Here is a 13,326-nt window from a genome sequence, read left to right as displayed (position 1 = left end):
GCAACAAATGCCACCATGGGCCTTTTGCTGCATGTGCCACTGCTACATCAACAAGGAAAGAGGTGATACCCCCAGTCTGTGGTTAGGAGCAAGCAGATGGAAAGCCATGCTCAGGAGAAGCACAGCCAATGCTGGACATGAATTGCATCCTCCACACAAAGGGTTTCCAGTGACTGGCAATCCCACCTCACCTCCGATGTGACTTACAGGACCACCTCTGGCAGACCCACTGACGCAGCCAGTCTGTGCTCCCTGTCTTCTGACACCGGTGTTGCTCCTCCTATGATCTTTCTAAATTTGGACATGTCAGTACTGATGGTGCATACTGGGCTGGCTCCGACTGCACGTGCAGTTACTGCAATCACATGTTCAAATACACATTTAAGCCCCTGAAGAAATATTTGTACTCTCAGATGTGGCTAATGTGTTTATTGAACCAGGTCCAGGCAGTGACAGGCATGAGGACAGTGCAGAAATAGAAACAATGCAACCAAGAAGCAGCAATAGCAGTGCAAAGAGCTCAACATTTCAGCTAAAAAAGTCAGGGAAAAGAGAACTTTCCTCCTACCTGAGCACTGACATTTCAGGTCCGCCTGCTTTAGTCCATAATCGTGCCTCTCTGATTAAGTGACATATGGATGCAGATCACGAAAACAAGACCCCTACAATGTGAGCATTTGGTCACCCTGCTCGTGAGATGCTGACAAAAATCTCTTCAACACAGAAGTTGACTTCAAGCACTGTAATTTTCTGTCTTTGCTCTGCCACATTGCTCTACCCCCAGTATAAAACAAATGAGGAAAAAAAAATAGAAGAAGAATGAAAAAGAATGAAAAAAAGCAAGCTTGGGAGCACTTTTTATCACATTCCCCTCTGACTTGCTCCTGGGGAACACAGCAGTGTTTTTCCTTAGTTCTGTACCTAATGAAACTCTTGTCATGATGCAGGGATTAATCTGATTATTTATTATTTGCATTAAGATGATACCATCTGCCCTTCCTTCTCTCTCTTCTCTCTCTTCTCTCTTCTCTCTTTTTCTTTCTTCTTCTCTCTTCTCTCTTTTTCTCTCCTCTCCTCTCCTCTCCTCTCCTCTCCTCTCCTCTCCTCTCCTCTCCTCTCCTCTCCTCTCCTCTCCTCTCCTCTCTTCTCTTCTCTTCTCTTCTCTTCTCTTCTCTTCTCTTCTCTTCTCTTCTCTTCTCTCTTCTCTTCTCTTCTCTTCTCTTCTCTTCTCTTCTCTTCTCTTCTCTTCTCTTCTCTTCTCTTCTCTTCTCTCTTCTCTTCTCTTCTCTTCTCTTCTCTTCTCTTCTCTTCTCTTCTCTTCTCTTCTCTTCTCTTCTCTTCTCTTCTCTTCTCTTCTCTTCTCTTCTCTTCTCTTCTCTTCTCTTCTCTTCTCTTCTCTTCTCTTCTCTTCTCTTCTTCTTCTCTTCTCTTCTCTTCTCTTCTCTTCTCTTCTCTTCTCTTCTCTTCTCTTCTCTTCTCTTCTCTTCTCTTCTCTTCTCTTCTCTTCTCTTCTCTTCTCTTCTCTTCTCTTCTCTTCTCTTCTCTTCTCTTCTCTTCTCTTCTCTTTTCTCTCCCTCCCTGAATGATCTGTTGTGTTGAGCAAGATGGGCACTGTGTTAAGAAAAGGTGGTTATGCCTGTTTCAATGAAGGAAAGTGAGGTGGGAAGAATTTAGGGATTTAGCTGGAGTTTGCTGAAGCACAGTCAAAAGCATCCTATCCATTTCTGTGGGCTATGTATCAGGCCCTAAGCATAAGCCTGCTCTGCATAAAACATCACTGTGAGATAGATTTAAATTGGCTCCAAAATAGCCGAGCGTCTGCACTGCAGCATCGCCACCTGAAGAGAGGCTAGTTCTGGCTGCTCAAGCAGACAGGTCATCCCAGCTTGGTGCTGGTAAACTGAGGTCCTGCAGCCTCCTCACTCAGAGCTGGCTCAATGTACAGCACTCCAGGCTGTATCAAACACAAATGCCCAGGATAACCTCTCTCAACTAGCACAGGAAGCAGTAAAATGAGAAAATAATATTTTCAATCACAATATGTACTTTACCACCATCCTGTCTCAAAGTATAGCTGCCATGCTGACAAAACAGGTTCAGGATAAATGGTAAATAGCTTTCAGTTTTGCCTGTTCTCTACCATATTTATTGTGGCTCTTACCAGGTCTAAAATTCCAGTTTATGAGAGATGACTGAGAGGGGACCTCATCAATGTCTTTCAGTGTCTGGAGGGAGGTGTCAGAGGATGGACCAGGCTCTGCTCCATGGTGCTCAGCAATAGGACAAGGGACAATGGCTGCAAACCGATGCACAGGAAGTTTCACCTGAACATGAGTAAGATCATTAATCTAAGCATCCTTGAAAATGTGTGTTTTGTGTGCACTTAAAAATGAAGTGTCTGATGCCCTTAACTGTTGAGTATTTTGCTGCCATTACTTACTGACAATGATGCCTCAAGAAAAATCTAGCACTAATACCCTTTTTGCCCAATGGGGATGCTGACTTTCACGTAGTCAGAAGTCCATGAGCTAATGACCAGATCCCCACAGTCTCTGCAGATACACCCTACTCTACTTAGTAGGCTGGTCTTGTCTTGCCAGTTGCTTACACGAACCACATGCTGCTGTTACCAGCATTTGCTGCTTAAGTCTGAGCCTGACATTCTTCAAGGAAACGAAGGGAAAGGGCTTACTCACCCCAATGCTCTTCATGTAAAAAGTATGACAGAGCTTATAGACCTCAGAGACAAAGAAGGATCTACCCAGGCAACAAGAAAATCCTGTCAGAAAGCAGGCATTTGTCAGGCAGTGAAATAAAAGGCTCATCTCCACACAGACACAGAGAAGCCCAGAGCATAATAATGGTGAGGAAGGGGCACCCAAATAACTTCAGGGAAGAAATGAGCCCCCGTCATGCCTCCTCCCAGGGGTGCCCATAAGGAGCATCACCCCACCCTAGTGAGTCACGGGAGCTGCTCTCTGGAGCACCTCAGGAACAGAGAGAGGTCAGTACCCAGGGGCACACTATGAGGTACATGAGAAGAGTGTTTTGGGATAGGATGGAACTTATGCGATATTTGGAAGAAGTAAGAAAACTGAAAAAGGGGGGAAAGGGAGGGTCAAAGTGGTTTGGGAGAGCCAAATAAGCAGAAACTGAAGGAAAAGGGGATAAATCAGTCAGCTGTGTAAATAGGACTGGCTAGTGCTCTTGTGTTTGGGATGGTGTGTGCAAGGTGTCTGTACCACCCTGGAGGGGGGCTGCAGCCTCAGGTCCTCCCAGGACCAGGTGCCAGCAACATGAGGGAAGATTGGGATTCCCAGGTAGCTACTGGTCAGACTGAGTATCTGAGCCCAGCTACTGGTGGATCCACATTTTTCACCCTGACCAGCCAGAGAGGGGACATAAAGGGCTGTGGGTGCTGACTGTGTATGTGCAGAGTCTTTGAGGTATATGGATCTGGATCCATCTCTGTATAAATACATATGTTTGTGTGCCTGTGCACCTGCAGGGAATACATGCTCTGTCTCCAGACTCGTGGGACCTCTGGTGTGGATCTGTAGCAGTCTCAGCTCTCCCAGGCTGCCAAATTTGGTCTTTCCCTAGCAATATTTTCAATCCACTAAAAATGCAGGTGTGCCATATGCAACAAATTCAGGGATCTCAGTATTCAGAGTCAGACTTTGGAGGTTTGGAGAGGCTACTGTATCATAATGCTCTGTTTGATAAGCTTTGCCAGCCAGATCTGAGGAAAGGAAGGAGAAAAGGAGGTACCTTTGGACAGTCCTGCCAGGCAGATGGACAGGGGAGCTTTTCTTTTCAGTTGAATGATCCCAAGCACAATTGCAGGGAACAGTTTATGGTGCAAAAGGAAAGATAATAAGAATCTAATGTGGAGGAAATTTTCAGATTAACAACTGTCTTCTCACTCTCTCCACAGGCTGATATTGCTTGGTGCTTTCATTTTCTGTTACGCTTTACATCCAAGCAGACTGTGATGTCTCTTGATGAAGGCACTGAGACAAAGAGCAGTTGGGTGCCTAAATATCTCTGAATATCTCTATGGACATAGCTCTGAAGACCCTGAGCATTCAAAATTCAAAATGGGGTTAGATTCCTCCAGCTGCAGAACAATAACTTTTATAGCCCTTTTCCCCAGACAGTCTCAAAGCCTAGAGTTTGAGACTATAATGAGAAGTTTAGAGCAATTGAAGTCTCTTATTTCATATTCATCTGAATGAGGACAGCCTGGAACCTGGGATATCTCACTTTTTCGTTTAAATAGCTAGACCTTTTTTATCTATGAAAGGGGCCTTGAGTAAAGTAAGGCCTTGTGCTGAACTTGAAGACATCAGGGATGGTTCAAGTTATACCTATCAGATTCAGAGGCTTAACTTTGCCTAATTCCTGATCTCACTGGGATTTAGGCAGGAGTTAGCCAACCCACTGTTCAAATTTAGGGGTGCCCAGGGCAGGTTTTCAGGGTAAAAGCATAGAGATCAAGAGATTTATTATTCCCATGGACTAAAAACCTGAAAGGTCATGTGGTTTAGATGACAATTTGAGAGCATCTTTGGCACCAAATTAATTGTTTCAGAGTTTTCCTGAAAAGAATTTATGAACAACAGAGTAATGGGCTTTGCAGGCACTGTTTGCAATTGGAAAAGGTTTCATCTCACCTAGTTTTTCCCATTCCATCAGGTAGCACTGAACGTGGGCTCCTTCCAGTGACAGAGGTAAGCAAAGAGACTCCTTCTTCTGCAAGCTATGGAACATGAATTATCTTCCTCAGGGGTCTGTCTCTCTCTTTCTCCTATAGGAAGGAAATTGGATGTTTGGCTTAAAATAAGAACAGAGAAGAAAAGATGGACCTTGCCTGGCACCACAGTCTTCCCAAAGCCCTGTCTTAACTGGCGCTGAGTTTAAACCATAGAAAACTCTGGGAACTGACCACTCATTTAAAAATCTTACTCTATAATTGGAAGACGTTCACTAGCATGATGCAGCTTGTTAATTATGAAACATTAAACATACCAGGCCAGATTTTGACATCTTGACAATGATGGCAATCTTGTATACAAATAGTCCTGCTGTAATAAATTGGACCATTTGTGTAATGGGATCTACCCAAGGCTACGAGTGGCTCTGTGAATCCAAATCTGACACCTAATATTTATAACGGGGTTAGATGACTCAGGGCTTCGTAACAAAACAAGGAGTTTTTCAGCCTCCGGCTACCTGCTTTAATCTCACCGCTGTCAACCGTGACAAAAAGTCAGCACCACATGACAGCTGTTCAGAGACATCCTAATGAGCGGGTGATGTCGGAGGTCCCGGCGGACATCACCCCGGGAAGCAGAGCTGTGCCCCGGCCCCCACGCTGGCAGCCACAGCGGAGGAGCGCTGGCCTCCGGGTCAGGGTCGGAGCATGTCGGGTGGCACAAAGAAACCGGCGCCGCCGCCATCCTGCGGCATCTGCTCCGGGAGAAAGGCATGTCTCGGGACTCCGGGCACAGCGAGGACACAGCACCCCATCAGCATGCACGACCAAAAATAATCCCTCCCCCCGACAACTTTGGCTCACCAGTGAGGCCTAAACCATGTATTCTTCAGGGAGTGCAGCAAACCCAGAGACCATAATTAAAATATGTTAATCTACACTGGGCACTTACCCATGGATAAACACTTCCATTTGGCACAGTTTCCTGCAATCTTCTGAGATTTGTGACTGATCTCAGTACCCCACTCCTTTCCCTTTTGGCATTTTTGGTCTTACTTTTGAGCCAAAAAGAAAGAAATCAATAAAAATAAATAAAATTCAAAGCAAAAGAGAGAGAGAGGGGAAAAATGACACTTTTTTCCTCATAAGCTTTGTAATTCCAGTTCGCTTTTACTGGGGGTGGGGGAATGCTGTCGCTAAGCTATGTGTTCATTACAGCCAGGGGGAAAAAATGAGGTTGGCTCCCAGTTTTGCTTATGTTGTTAAAAGAGTCTCTGAAGCTGCAGTTCTGGAACAGGTCTCCTCTTTCTTTGAAAGCATGCTGTTTGATAGACTGTCATTTGTCCCCTCCTTTCAGAAGAGCCAGCTGGCAGCTAAGTGCTAAAGCCAGTAACTTGCATGTGTTTTTCTGACATTTAACAAATGGGAACAGCTTGCAAATCTGCATTAACTCACTCTGTCTCACAAATAATCATCGGCTACGCGGTGTAGACATTCGAACATTAGCGCAAACACAAAAGGGAGCGGGAGTCTGTGGGAAAAACAAGTTGGCAAATAAAAGATGTTTCACTAAGGGACAGATAAAGCTTTTTGGTTTAGATGGAGGGTTCGGATATAGCTCCTGAAGATGGGGGGTGGTTGGAGGTATGAGAAGAGGGTGAAGGGAACTAATCCTCTCCCTCTATCCGCAGGGTAAGCTATCGGATTTGCACCTGAAATTATAGTGTCTTTCCCCACCATTCACAAGTGTTTATCACCGGAACATTTTCATTCTGCATCTTCCACCTGAGACAGTCTGAGGAAAATACAGAAAGTGCACCCAACGCTAAGTTGTTTCCTCATCAGTGTTTCTGTGTGGGAGCTTACGGATGTCCCCAATTTTTTCTCTTTGTAAATTAACATAAGATTTTGCTACTAGCATAATAAATGCTGCGGGATTGTTCAGGTAATAAAGGAACATGGATAAACTCAAAACATGATCAGTTCTGAGGCTAAAATACAGCATGCAAAACATTTAATTTCTAGGCTTATGTCTGAGATTTGGGCTTTTCACTTGAAAAAGAAATATACACTTAATTCCTTTAGCCTCTCTGAAAACTATAGCCACAGCTTTCGGGGACTGAAAGACAAATCCAACTGTTATTTCACCTTAACCTCTCTTTATTTGCCCCTCGTGGAGACTGAGAAAGGTTCATGCCCAAGTAACAATGCAGACATTTTCCTCTGGTGTAAGAATACCCCTCTTCTTTCTTGGTTCACACTCTTAAATGGGGACAAATGAAGCTCACGTAAAAATTATGGGAGAACCTCACATACAGACCATATGAGTTTGTGGTGTATATCTTTCTTTGAAATAACACTCAAGGCAGGACTCCAACACTTAGACCAAAACACCTCTCTTACTGAACCTAAGTCCTGTGCCTGGGAGTCATCACACACTCGTGGCACCGGCAGGTACATCTCTCAAGGCTGTGAGTAGTGAGTCGCAGGGCAGAAGTGATCCCCCTTCTAGTGCAAAAGAAAACCCCCACAACAATGGCACAGTTATGATTTCCAGAAAGTATCTGATGGATTTGAGTGCAATTAAAAATCGTTTTGCCTAGTGGAATCAAAATACTTTGCACTATTGGTAGCTGGGAAGGAAGCACGCCTTGGCTGCCTCATCTAGCACACTAACTTTTCAGAAAATGTTGATGTTCAGAAAAAGGGTGACTGCACCTTTATTTCTGACATAATTTAACCAAGATATATAAACTATATACTGTACCATTTTGTCCCAGAGTTCTACCATTTTGTCCCAGAATTCTCCTACCCCACCCTAGTTGCAGTTTAAAATATGGATTATATGCAAAGTTTTTACTAATCTCATTAATGCCAAGAAAAAGAAGCCTGGGATCAAATCTTGTACCAGCTTTTCCACTAGGAAAAAGTCAGTAAGACCCTGTGAGGACACAGCCCTTCTGGAACCTGCCTGGTCTGTAGGCAAAGCTTTAGTGTACGCAGGAAATTGTAGACAGTTGAGCCCCTCTTCAACTGGAAGCAAAAGCAGTCCCATACGTTCCTGGGTGTGCAAAGATTGTCCCAGAAAGAACAGCAGAGCCATAGGGGCTGGATGGCTGTGCCTCCCCTCACCTGAAAACCTACAGAAAAGTTTTTTTGGGAGTTAAAGATTCAGGTTTCATTGAGTCACCAATCTGATCTAGTGGGTAGCATCCCTGCTTATGGCAGGGAGAGACTAGATATTCTCTGAGGTCCCTTCCAACCCAAACCATTCCATGATTCTAGGCAAATAAAGAGGTATTATTTTTGCTCAGCTATGTTCCTCCTTTCCCCTCATCGCCCCCAAATATATGGTCTACTCGTAAAAGCTAATCTGGTCATTCCAATCAGCTACAGGAAGTTCAAGACCGTGACTGATAAATTGTATGCACCATCTCTAATTACTCTGTCATCTGTTTTCTCTCAAGTACTGGGCAATTTCAATGAAGCCTTAAGTAGGGAACTCAAGTCATACTTCCTTGTCACATATGCACTGTACTTTGTTTGCCTCTCTGAAATATAAGCACTGCCCTTTTTTCTGTAGGATCCATATTTCTTTTTACTACTTCCCTCTACAGTCTTCTCTCTCTCTCTCAACATTTCGCAAGTTTGTTCCTGAAAAAATATCCATCTGCAAAAAATAAACAGAACAATAACACCTTGTAGGCATGACGTTAAGTGCTGCTTGCATTTTTTGTACTGATACTTACATATTTAATTAAACACAGTCCTGGCAGCTTTGTAATTGCTTAAGAGTATTCTAACAAAAGCCTAACTGCTGAAGTGGGCAGAATTGCGTATTCCTTCATTTTTCTTGCTCTCCTTTAGCACATTCTGTGCAGTGCAGGAGTGAGTGTATGATTTACTATTGTCCTGGAACAACCTCTGCAAAACCTTACTTCTGATTCCCCTCCCCATCTCTGCCTGTTCACACACACATCTACACATTTTGTACCTGGAGTGGTCTCAAGGGAAGATCTGATTCATCTTGTACAACTACCTGAATTCAGTGAAGTTTCACCATCACGGAGGAGTTTGGCCCCTTCCAGCAAAGCTCTGTAGTGGTTACCAAATATATATGAAACAACCCAAAAGGTATTCTCTTCCAGATTATGAAGCAGCAGATCAGGCAGGCAGATGGAGCAGCAGGCAGACAGGAACAGATAGGATTTTCTCTCAGAAAAATAAATGGCAAATACTTCCATGGCTGAGCTCAGAGCAGTGCAGCTTTGGAACAAATATGTGAAAGGAATATCAGGGGCTTGGAGGAAAGTTGTAACTAAAAAAACCAGATGTTACCAACTGCAAGAAAGACAGAAGTGTTCTCAGCATGCTTGCGCCAGGTGCAGCTCCTTGACCCTCTTGATGCTATAGGATGCAACTGGCCAACAGATACAACCAGTGTGCGACTTCTAAAGATGCTGGGGTGCATCTTCATAAAACACCATGGAACAAAATAAAAACCGCCCAGAAGTTTACTTCTGAGCAACCTTCATGCTAGAAAAAAGTAATTCCCAGAAAACAGCTGGTCAAAATCAGGAAGTGCAGGGTAAAACTCACATTCAAAAGTTTCATATGTCTCATTACCAAAGCCAAACCTTTTGGTGCAAAGATATTATGTAAGAGCAAATCTCAGTGATGAGATCAATGCTAGAGTTATTCCCGAAACTTTGTTTTGTAAAAAATGTTCCTGCTCACAGCGGCTGCCATAAACTAATGAATGGACTTTGTCCTCCAGGAGAACTTATCCTGTGCTCAAGGAGCTTTAGATCGGGCCCAAAGGTGTGGGTTTGCTGTGATGAAGTTTGCTATGGACAGGCAAAGAAATAGGAAGCAACAGACACAGACTGACCTTTCCTAAAGAAAAGTTAGGCCTAGGTAACAAAGTCATTCCCTACTCTCTGGATCATTTAACACTTTGTAACATTTTTAGATGCACGTTTCCAACCTTACTGTCATTCATGGTTGTTTGTATAAAGATATCACAGGAATGTTTGGGTTTATTTTTGTTGTTGTTGTTGCATTTTTTTTTTTTGGTTGGTTGGTTGGTCTGGTTTTTGTTGTTGTTGTTGGATAATCAGAGACACCAAGCAAATATTTGGAGAGTTTAGAGCTCAATGACACAGAATAGCTCAGAGACAAATCGTTTTGGATACTCTTAGAAAAGACCTAGTGGCATTTTTTTTTTAGCGAATAAGAATCAGCCTAACCTTTGCATGTACATTGAGCAACAATATCGATCCACAAACCTCCAGGGACAGCTTACAGGCAGAAGAGGTCAGGAAGAAATGCTCCCCGTTGCACAGCAGGGTGTTCATCGGGAGGAACCATGGAGAGACATTTGTTATTCACGATTTCCTGGAAAATCTCACTGACCTCTCCAGTGCTACTCTTTGCTGTAAAAAATTTATGTGAGGAATGAAGCCAAACCAAAGCACCAGATTAAACTACTGAGCCTGGTACCGAATGGGAGAGGTTACCCAGCACAAAGAGAACAACATGTTTGAGTTCATGCTATAAAGTCAGACTGAAAGTCCAAAATCTGTAGCCAAATACACTTTTAAATTTCCAGGTAGCCACTGAAATATCATTCTTATAGATGGAAATTCCTCTCCTAGTTCCTTCTGGAAATAGATTGTTGTTTCTGGAAACTAGAATGGGAAAAACAGGGCTGCTGCAATTGAGCTGTCGCTTCTTTGGACCTGGTCCCTATCTCTTCCAGCCTTTCCTCCAGAAAATGTAAAAATTTCAAAAAAAATCAAAAAGTAACATGCAGGCATTTATGGCTGTGCAGGCATGTGCTCGCATGTATGTGAAAGAGACAGATGGGGAGAGGATTCCTGACCCAGAAGTGTGATTAAATCCAAAGCAGGTTGATAAAGGATCTACTGTAGTAGGATGTATTAAAAAAGAGAGTTATTGTATCTTCTGAACTGATCAAGGTGATAAAGTAACTGATCGCACAGAAGAACTGCTGGAACTGCACCCAATTCTACTCTATGAGTAAACAGAGTCCTGTGGCTCATTCAAGAGGCTATAAATTTAAGCTTAGTATTTCAGGTCTATATCTAAAGAGTGACAGAACCTCATATCTCCTGATTCATCCAGAAAGAATGCATCATCTTTTTGTACCAATCTAATCAGAAACACTTTTGCCACGTCCATTTTTCTTTTTTAAGTCAAAAAAAGGCACAGAAGAGATTTAGTTTCGGGTTTTCTTTTTTTCCCCCCTTCCTCCTGGATATGGAAAAAATAAAACCAACCTCGACTATGCTAAGCTCTGACACAGATACCCTCACTGCACATCTCACAGCAGAGCAACTCATTCCAACCCTGTGCTTTAAGTACCATCTAGTGGTTACAAACATATTTGCATTTCTGTTGGAAGGTCTTTTGATTCAGATTTCTCATCTTTTAAGAGATTAACTAGTGTTATCATTTTCTGAACTGAAATAAAAAGAAACACTCTTCCATTCATTATTTTTTCCCTTTTTTGAAAGAAAATATTAATGTCTTTTTACTTACATCATCTCAGTTCCAATATTTAGCAACTTCAGAGAAAAGAGGGCTCAAGAAAAATCTATGTGCTTTTTATTCCTTTTACAGATAGAAAATAAATGTCAACACATGATCCTGCATTACCTTTTTATTTTTAAGATTTTCCATTAAGAGTTCAACACGTCTCTGAATATGCATTTGAGAATTGCCCTTCAATTTGAGCCATTTATTATTTTTGAAAGTCCTGCTCCCTCTATCTACCTATCTTATATTAATATCTCTCTTTGTGTGTTCCCCTTTCCATATTGCCTGCCATCTGTTACACGATCGCTGAGAGATAAGCCTGGTTCACTTGTTTGATTAGTTATCTTGCTTTCTATGTCAGTGGACATTGGTTAAACGTACCCATTGTGTTGCCCTCCTGATATCAGCAAAGTTACACCGTAAACAGGGAAAGGTGACCTCCTCTTTTCCACCAAATCCATGTGATTCTCTTCCAGCACAAGGCTCCAAATGTCAGTTAAATAATCACAGTCAGTCCCCTTTAAACAATGGTTTGGGAGAAATTAGATTTTGTCTCATTCTAAAATAGACATTTATGACAGATTAAATGAAAATGTTTAAGACACCTGTCTTCTCCCTGATTCTAAAGGTTGCTCATCAATACAGGTCATGTTCCTTGCCATCAACCTCCAGTGATGGTCAAGCTCCTCATAAAGAGCCTTCAAGAGATTCTCCTCTGCATGACTGGCAGCCCAGGGCAGAAGGGTACCACAGCAGCTAAAATGGTCTAAAATTAGGAAGGATGAGCTGTCCTTGCGTGCTTTGCTCTGCTGATGTGCCATGAGACCCATCAGTCAGTGAAGCTCCTAGAGTGAGGGGATGGTACTGTTCCAGGCTCTAGGACTCTTGGCTGTTCTGCTCCAGCAGCTCCTCAGGAGCCACAGGCAGTGCTGTAAGGACAGCCCAAACACCAACCTGGGCATAAACATCTCTAGGTGTCTAAATTCAAGTGTTTTATTTACACACAATATCCCACTCAATACTTCAGGCAGCTAAAATTTGGCAAGACAAACTCCACCACAGAAGGTTACTAATTTCACCTTGTAAGTCTAACTGGCAAGTGATGTGAGAAAAATAAAGACAATAAAACATTTATCATTCTCACACTGCCTCAGCACGGGTTATTACCCTCTCTGAGTTTGTCCCCACAAACATTCAATTTGGTGTTTGTCACAAGTGATGGAGCAGGATCCCATAAAGAAGGTCCTGCTGCTGATGGAAAATGTTTCTGCCCCTGGTTCTCAGTCCCAGCTGCTTATGCCCTTTCCCCAACAATGAGATTTCCAGCCATATTTGTATATAACCATAGTCTAACTCTGGAGATACTAAGAATATGTGCATGGGAAGAATTCTTATATGACAGCTTAAAAAGTCAGTTAAGTTCCTAACTGAGAAAAGGATCATTTAACTACTTTCCATTTGACAAAATTTAGAGATTCCCCCTTCTCCTGATAGAATACTGCTCATGCTGCTTGTATCATACATCATAAATTGCTGCCTAATGTTGAGCTGTGAATTTTCATCCTAGAAATTCTGCTGGAGACATTTTGACATGAGCACAAGACTTATTGCTGGGCAGCCAGTAGATCTGACGTCTGTGATGACAGATTTTTTTTTTTTTCAAATGAGTATAATGACACCAGAAAGAACAGGATCAAACTTAATGTCCCTGAAGTCTTTTTCTGTGAGTTGCTGATGTACCCACATGCAGATTTCTGAGGAATTCCCATCAGCAGAAGCAGGGGCATCACACAGGGTTATGGGAGCAAGAAGAATGTACCCGTTTGTTTCATCAGGCAAATGCATCTTGCCTGCAGGGGTGGGGAGGGCAGGAGAGTGAAATGTGGAGACCTGGACTACAGCTAGTGGATAGATCCTGCTCTTACAGGGGAAGATACGGCACATCTGTGGGCTACAGCACATTTCTGTTACGTTACCCAGAGCGAATAGTTTATTACGTATCATTACCTCCGAACAACAGATAATCAATTTGGATGTGTCCTTATTTA

General features: G+C 42.8%; 1 long non-coding RNA gene across 3 annotated transcripts in view; it reads right to left on the bottom strand.

The window, feature by feature from the left end:
- LOC138103724 (uncharacterized) overlaps positions 1 to 13,326 on the bottom strand; it is a 47,102-nt gene that overhangs the window by 21,685 nt on the left and 12,091 nt on the right. Inside the window, exons 4-6 of one of the 3 annotated variants that reach the window (XR_011147818.1) lie at positions 4,677 to 5,772; positions 2,162 to 2,324; positions 1,552 to 1,636 (exon numbers count right to left, since the gene is read on the bottom strand). This is a non-coding gene — a long non-coding RNA (uncharacterized lncRNA). Of the gene's footprint in view, positions 1 to 1,551; positions 1,637 to 2,161; positions 2,325 to 4,676; positions 5,773 to 13,326 lie in introns of those variants that run through there. The other 2 variants (XR_011147817.1, XR_011147819.1) reach the window with 2 other exon arrangements.

This window comes from Aphelocoma coerulescens (genome assembly GCF_041296385.1).
Source record: "Aphelocoma coerulescens isolate FSJ_1873_10779 chromosome Z unlocalized genomic scaffold, UR_Acoe_1.0 ChrZ, whole genome shotgun sequence".
In the NCBI taxonomy this organism is placed as follows: Eukaryota; Metazoa; Chordata; class Aves; order Passeriformes; family Corvidae; genus Aphelocoma; species Aphelocoma coerulescens.
The sequence above is the reverse complement of the archived record's forward strand: the minus strand, read 5'-3'. Positions and strand labels throughout refer to the sequence as shown.